General features: G+C 46.0%; 1 long non-coding RNA gene across 1 annotated transcript; it reads right to left on the bottom strand.

The window, feature by feature from the left end:
• Positions 1-1,575: 1,575 nt before the first annotated feature.
• On the bottom strand, positions 1,576-5,089 carry LOC105501902. The gene is made up of 2 exons (XR_001000255.1): positions 4,858-5,089; positions 1,576-1,784 (listed from the first exon to the last, which is right to left on the bottom strand). It is a non-coding gene; the product is annotated as an uncharacterized LOC105501902 (long non-coding RNA).
• Positions 5,090-8,202: the final 3,113 nt, after the last annotated feature.

Raw genomic sequence — 8,202 nt, forward strand, 5'->3', positions numbered from 1 at the left:
GGCTGTTTTCTTTGGATGTGGATATGGAAATTCAGCTAGAAGTTGGGGGAACCAGAACTTAGCCTGGGGACTGGCGATTCTCTCCAGAGCCCTTGGAGCCGCCAGGTGCCAGGCAAGGCTGTTCAACCCCTAGGCTTTCAGTGTCTTTCTTCAGGGCCACTGTCCCTCCAGGCAGTATGCACAGTGGTCAGGAGCCTCACTAAGAAGCAGGGCTGTGACACCTCTGGAGGTTAACAGAGCAGAGGTGATATGCAGAACGCACCTGGAATACACCTGGCCCTAGCAAGCGCTACACAGTGGCCTCTGCTCCCTATCCACCATTCTCTGCGGCGCTTTAAAGTCCGTCTGCAGGGTGATCTCATGTGCTGCCCTCACCGCTGGCCGGTAGGACTTACAGGAAGGAATCAGGCCGAACCTCTGGAGTGGGTCTGGACTGAAAAATAAACTGGTCTTCTATCTGTGTTGTGGGGAGGGGAGGCAGTTTCCTGGAGGGCCCTGGGAGAGGTTCAGTGTTAGGAATGAAGCTGTAGAATCTTCTGTGTGATATGGAGATGAGAAGTGACTGGCAGTTTCAGGCAGATCAGTCAGGGGAGGGCTGTTGGGCCGTGTGCCTTGTTGGGTTTGCATGTTCTGAAGTTATTTGACAAAGAAAACAATAAAGAAGTGAATAAAAATATCCAGTTGTGTTTTTGAAGCACTTTTATTCTAAGACCACTTTCAGGGATGAAGGAAGAAAGATACAGTTATCTGCTTGCCCCAGCTCTCACAGCCGGACGCTGCAGCTCAGGTAAGATCTTAAGCAGTTTTCTTAAGGTCCGGCTTTGAGCTTCTGCCCAGCTCCATTCCTCTGTGTCAGAAGAGTTTAATGAGTAAGAGGGTGGTCGCTGAGAGATGCAAAGAGTCTCAGGAGAAAACGTGTCCCAGAAATAAAGGCACGCCCGTGGTCACACAGAAAATAGGAATAAATGCTCAGTCTCCTGCCTCCCTAGCCTCCAAGAAGACCATAAACCCCAGCTCAGAACTGGCTTGCAAGGCATTGACGCATTGCAGGGGGGAAGGCAAATATCTCCTCAGCTAACGAATGTGGGGAAGGGGGGGGATTTTATATTCCAAATGATTTTTTTTTCTTTTGAACAGAGACATCTGGTGTCCTATAAATAAAATTCAAAATGTAAATACTGTAAAGCCCATTAGAGAGTGGTTTTAGGTTTGGTGGGAGCACGGGTCAGTTGCTAACCCACTGCACGGTGGTGGGAAAACAGCGCCCCACACGTGGGTGTTCTCGGCTCCAGCAAGCCGCCCGCGTCACTGCAACAGCCGGGCTGCACTTCGTCTTATGAATAAACATTAAAACACGGGTCAATTGTCTTATATTTATTATGTTGCATGAACAGTTTTAAATAGCTACCTAAAAACCTTTCTACTTTCATTTTATACATTGGGAAAAAAATACCTCGTGAAGGGAGAAGACCGCACTTCTTAAAAGGACCCAAATTCCTGTGCTCACCAATGAAGCCTCGGGACATGCGCTCGGCCAGATTTTAATATCAGGTTTAAAATGCTCTTCCAAAGACATTTTCTGTTTCAGACATATTAAACAAGCTTTATTTAATAATGCTCAATTTGACGTTTCCAATTTAAATATGTGCTCTGATCAGCAACCATTTGATCCCGGTTTCATTTCAGGCTGAAGAATAATTTCTCTCGGTTGTTTTTCTTCGGTTCTCGGTTGATCCTGGGGCCGAGTGGCTGCTCTCGAGTTCCCTACATTTCTCGAGTCTGTGCTGTGAGTGGAAACAAACAGAGCCATAAAAAGCCTCTCCCAAAGCTGCTGTATAACATTTACATTGTGTGTCCTCACATCTGTCTGGCTGAAGACAAAAGATATCATTTAAAAGACTCCTCCTAACTGGATACTTATACGGACAGATTTTATTTTTTAAAGTAGAGCATCCGAATGCAAAGAAATTCCCAAGGAGGTGTTCTTTTTCTAGATATAGTCTGCTCTCTACCCTCTGCTTTTTCCCTATCCGGGGATTTTTATAAGAATTGTTTACACCAAATGGTCATCCATTAGCGGTCAAGGATTTTAAGACAGCAGCAAGAAGAGGGAGAGTTATTTTAATATTTCAGTTCAATGTGTTTTACAAGAGGGAATGCCACTGTAGATCCCACTAACCTTAGGAACATTTCAGATCCATCTTTTGGTTCCTGTCATTACTATTCTGATTTTACTAGCATGCTATTTAAAAAGCAGATCTTGAATTTTGGTTTTATATTCTCATGCCACCTTCAGAAAATAGCCACCATGAAGCCCGTGACCCTGGTCCCCCTCTCGAGGTATCGTAAAGCCATTCATAACGGCATAAATGCCTGACAACACTCCCTGATACCAGCCCGGGGTAAGTCAGACGGTGGTGAGGGTGGGAGAAACGCTGTCGGTTATCCGTGCACCCTCTCTACAGGGACTGTGATCCCAGCCTGGGAGGAGGGGTCTTTTGCTGTGAAAGGAGCATTTATTAGCGCAGGGCCAGCGCCTGGTTTATGGACCCCGGCCGGGTGGGAGGATGCCACCCCACCCCGCCTGCAGCCTGCGTCCTGGCCTGAAGTGTTTACCGTCAGGGTGATTTACACCATCCAGGTGTTCATTTGGGAAGCATCTCGGCTCTGAGCTGACGCAGCGATTGCAGCGGGTTTGCAGACTGGAGAGTTTTTCTATTCATCAGGGTCCAGGGGCCAAAAAGACAGTATTCGTAAATGCTGGCCCAAAGCAGCCTCCTCTCCTGTGATTCCACCAAGGAAAGCTGAGTGACCATGTTAGCCAAGCTCCCCGGTGCCCTGTCCATGTTGGAGAAATGGCCACTTAGTGCAGTTGCCCTGCTCGCTCATGGATCCTCTCATCAGATCAGTTCCTCCCGGCAGTCCCTGTCCTCCGGGCTTGGTGGCCGCGTGGATGCTAAGCCGGGCTTTCCTTCTGCTCCTTTAGCACCCTGGGGCTTTCAAAAGGGTCTTGCTCAGCAGATTCTTTTCTTAATGGAATTTGGGGTTCTCAGACGAGCCTGGAGTGATGGCGATTGCTCCATTTCTCCCCAGCCCCACAGATCAGCCTCTGCTGGGTGCTTCCATTTTAAGGGATGCATTTTCCAGGAGCCACTTTCTCGAGATAACCACTCTATTATTTTTGCTCACTTTTCAGCGCAGGTGATGGTGGTATTGTTTTGTCACTGGGTTTCCACGGGGAGTCCCTGAGACCTATGCCTGGCATAATTTGAATGCCGAATTAAAACATGCCCCAAGACACTAAAAATGGCCTTTTTGTTTGATTAAAAAAAAAACACACATTTTAAAATTTGTTTTATCCTATCCATCTCATCTCCATTTAAAGGAGTTTGGACATTTATTAACATATCCATTTTTACACTTGTACTAATCTTTTCTCCAGCCACTTCTGGTACTCTGATGAAAAAACAAGAAAATGTATTTTTTGCCTCATAGAACTCTTTCTACACACACACACACACGAGAGTGAGGGGAGGATTCTTGTAGTGAAGTAAAAGATGATTCTTTGTCTATGTTTAATTTTTGCAAATAACATTTTGCTAATCCTAAAAGTAACTTTTTTACTGATCCTGAAAATACTGATGCTGAAATTTTAAGAGCTCATTTCATCTTAGCTGGTTTTCTCTCCCTGACGAAATTCTCCAAGAATAGTTTTTTTGCACCCTTGCAAGATGGGTAAACATAAAGCATTTGGTCAAACACAGGTGGGCTAAAAAGGGGGAACCATTTGATCCAGTTTTAGCAAATAATATATTATTCCTTCTGCTTTGAACTCTACATTTAAAATAGTCTTTTACACCAATGATTTGAATACTAACAAATTCACTCAAAAAGCATCCAAACTTCCCGTTTGTGCTCTTTTCTCCCTGGACTATAAATATGTAAACCTCCCCAAAAGAGTAAAAATAGCATTGATTTGCCACACTACACAGGGAAGCGTTTGCACCAGCAACAACTGTTTAAAATTACTGGTCCTGGGATGAAGAAAAAAATGGCAGAAATAAAATAAAATTTTTCATTTCCAAGCATCAAGTTGAAGCCCTTCGAAGCGATCATCGGCTCCCTGGGAAACGCTTTTTCTGTGTCACCTGGCACAGCCAAACATTAAAAAGAAACGTGGAAAACATCACACTGACCCAAAGAAAATTGAGAGAGAAGTCCTGCAGACCAGTTCTCACCCTTGCTATAGACAGAATAAGTGTTTGCGTTTGTGAACCTTAACTGTTCATCTAAATATGTTGCTTCAACAGATGTCCACTCGTGGATACAGACACATGAAAATACACGAGACCATGCTCTATTTTATGGAATTGTGGGAGTGCTGAATACTCAAACCCACCACACAGCACCAGGGCAGCTAAGAGCACAACTGAATGAAACCACCAGAATCATTTATTTTAACCTCCACTGGAGCTGTCCCCAAAAAGCAGGTGACTATCGAAAGTGCTTTTTTCTGTTTTGTTTTTTGTTTTTTTTTTTTTTAAATTCTAAATAACAAGAGAGATAAAAATTAATGTCATTCTATGGGGTCTGAACATTAAAAGGTACGAGAGAGTTAGCCAGGGCCTGCTAAATGGCTAAACAGATTAGTAGCCTTACTCTTCAACATATAAACATCTGAAACCCGTTTCCTGTTTAAGAAAAAAAAAAGTCTAGGTGGATGACCTCGGGCACTTTTTTTTTTATTAACAAATGTGAATTGTACATCATGGTGGAAAAAAAAATGGTCCACACTTGGTGGTCTTTCTACAGTCTGTATATGGGAGACAGAGAAAAAAATACAAAAATAAACGTTACCTTCTCACTTGCAGGGTGGGCAGTGCCATTTCTGCAGCCGTCCAGGGCTCTGGCAAATGTTAAGGCTGTCACTGCAGACAGAATCCCCATGGTCTGTCTGTGTGCCTCGATAGAGTCCGAAGAAAAACATTCCTCGCATTCCTGACGGTTGGTCCTATCTCCAGGCCTTGGACTCGGCCCCGCAGGCTCGTGTCACCCCGTCAAACGGCCTAGGCCACGGCTAATCTAAACCCCTGCCCTCCCCAGCCGGCCCTGCGGCAGGGTGAAAACTGGGACCAATTTGCTGCCTAAACCCTGAGGATACAGCAAGTTGATTTTCGACCTTTAAGGACACCAGCTGCAATTTGTTCAGCCGAAAAGAGCTTAGCGGTTCTGGCACATTCTGACAAGATACACTTTATAGGGTTTGTGCTAAAATTTGATATTGGAAGTTGGGATTCCAATTTTATGCCTCCAGTGATAACAATAGCAGCTGGAACCTTTAAGAGATGTGTGTATGCCTTCTATCGAAGAGTTACATAATACAGCTATTTATGTCAAACACCTTATAAGGGAAAGATTTCGCCTAAATGCCAATATAACATATAATACTTTTTCATATTTAGATAGGATGAAAAAATCTACTATCAGTGCTGCATATAATTTTTGGTTTGGAGTATTAGATCTGTGGGGGCTTTCGACATTTTAAGTAAGCATCTCCTTGCCTTAATTTACAAATTCATCAAAGGGCCTTTTTACAATATTGTTTCTGTACAAAAGACAAATACCGATACCTGATTATTTGATTTTCCAAGTCCTTCTAATGAATGCACACAAAAGAAGGGCACAATTTCATGTTGTTTGATTTGACTTCTGTCATTCCCAAGCATGCCATAAAGCCATTCAGTGGTCCCTTATAAACCCAGGCTGCTTTTGTCTCCCGAAAATGGCTGTGGTTTTGGAGAGGAACTGGCTGACCAGAACCTTGATAATTCTGATGAAGGAAGAGATCCGCCGCTCAAGGAAGAAAGCCTTTCCCCCCAAAGAAACAGCAGTGCTCAGTTCAAGGCAGCATCTGCAGCTCGATTTCGGAGGGGCTTAAATCCCCTCCAGCTTCCCTGATGATACCACAGCAAGCTTTCAGAGGAGGAATCCCACCACCAAATAGACAATGACTCTTGTTTACACCAGACGCTTAGGAGTGACCACGCGTGGGCCTGCAAGGCGGGCTTGGCTGGAAAATCCCAGCTTCCCTCTTAGTTTTTCTGCTCAGATGGCAGAATCTAATTGAGATGGGAAGAGAACCCCGATTAGCAAAGCCAGGGGTTCGCCTGCACCCACGCATATGCCGGCTCTGCCCCTTGCTTCAGTTTTCTTTGATGAATTGGACGGTGTGACCACGGGTTAATGAGAAAGCCCAGTTGGACGGCGGCACGCACGGTCATCTGGATGCTCTCTGCTCCTGCCCTGGCCCCTGAGTCTCCCACCATGGACCACAGTCCCCATTGAGGAACACAGAGATCATGAGGGCCAAATGCAAACACCACTTCTCCTTGGGACCTGTTGGAACCAGGCGTCACCAACTTAAACTTGGCAAAACGCAAGTTCAGTTTCTTTTGTTCTGAAGTCACAACTTGAATGTAACAGCTCCTAAGCCAATACGATCTGAAAAAGAACTCACAACTGAGCTGAGCCCTTCCCACTGTCCGAAAATTGCTTCAGCCTAAATGGAAGGCAATTTCCTTTTCTTTTATAACAAGAGAACCGCTAAGCTTCACTTAGTGTTTTCGCCCAGTGTCACCACTAAATACAAGCACTTACAAAAAGATCCCTCGTTGTGTCAACTGCCAGGCTGTCTAATATGCTGAATTTTAAATATGTTGGCTACATGATTATTGTCAGAGAGAATCATGCTCCAGATAAGGACCAGGAAGTGCATCTAAAGACAGAATGAATATTTAGAATAAAAATGCGCTGGTCCAGACGTTTTTGCAGAGACTTAGATTTGAAACAATGGCTTTCTGTGTCCTGTGTCCCGTCCACTCAGTGACACCGATGCTGACTGTCATTATCTACATTTCACATCAGAGGAGATGGAGGGAAAGGAAGATTCAGTTTCACAAGGGGAGAACATAACAGACGAGGCTCGACAGTAAATGATAATAATTGTATTAATAACCACCTTTATGGAGTTACTGCCAGATGCCAGGAGCTTTCTACTCCTGTTACATCATTGTATGTGGAAGGACTCATTTGACCCCCACAACAACCCAGGAGGAGGGACTATTATTAGTTTCATTTTGTAGATGAGGAAACGGAGGCAGACAGCGGCCAGCCCATCGCTGAAGACCAGGCTGCTGGAGAGTGACAAAGTGTTAGAGTCAGGAGCCCAAGCCAGGCTGTCCACTGGAAGAGCTGGAAAAACGGGAGATAAACAACAGCAGTGAGAGCCCAGGACACACCGCCCAGTGTCACACCCTAGACGGCCACCTGGGTGAAGGAACCATTCTGAGCCTTAGTTTGCACTTCTGTAAATTGGGGAGAGCAATCGTCCCTACCTCACAGAATTTTTATTGGGATTGCATAAAATAGGGCCTGAAAAGTGCATGTCCCATTGGACATGCCCAGCAAACATGAAGCGCAGTGCTTGTTTGGTCGCCCACCAAACAAGCGACTCATGTCTGGTCGCCCACCAGACCAAAATTCATTCCCCTCACTGACCAGGTCAGGACTGCAGGGTTTGCTCCAGGAATCCATCTGAGAACTCTGTCCATGTTCTCAAATGCCCGGGTGGCAAGGTGGCTGAGAGCAGTGTCGTGCGGTCCCCAGCAGCCAGGACTCAGCCCGGCTGACCTGTCTCCAGCCAGCAGAAGATGATCCACAGATGCCCACAGGAAGGAGATGCATTACCAGGTCCACCAGCCCTCCCAGGGAGGCCATGTGCAGAGCCCCACAGACAGCTCCAGGCCTGGCCACCAAGTCTGTGTCCTATATACAACATCATCTGAGGGTGGCACAGAACACCCGGCTGGCTTGCTGGCCACCCACCAGCCTGTCAGCCACCCTGGCTGCCCTCTGGTTTCTATTGTGTCTGTTAAAAGGCAGACCCCTCTGGATGCTTTCCTCTGCTCTTTTCAAAGTGCCTCTGCCCTCACCCTTCAAACATCAAGTTGATGGTTGTACCATGAGCCGCAGGAACAATAAACAGCCCTGAAGCCACTCCACTCAAGGCCTCGAGGCCCTCCCGACAGCCGGACGCCTGCTCTGCCACGGGGGCTGGGCAACACAAGTGGGGGCTTGAGAGCTGGTTCAAATCCTGCGTCTGCCCCCTGCGAGCTGTGTTTGCTCAGGCAAGTAGCTTGCCCT

The sequence above is a fragment of the Colobus angolensis genome, unplaced genomic scaffold (assembly GCF_000951035.1).
Source record: "Colobus angolensis palliatus isolate OR3802 unplaced genomic scaffold, Cang.pa_1.0 Scaffold76, whole genome shotgun sequence".
NCBI classification, from domain to species: Eukaryota; Metazoa; Chordata; class Mammalia; order Primates; family Cercopithecidae; genus Colobus; species Colobus angolensis.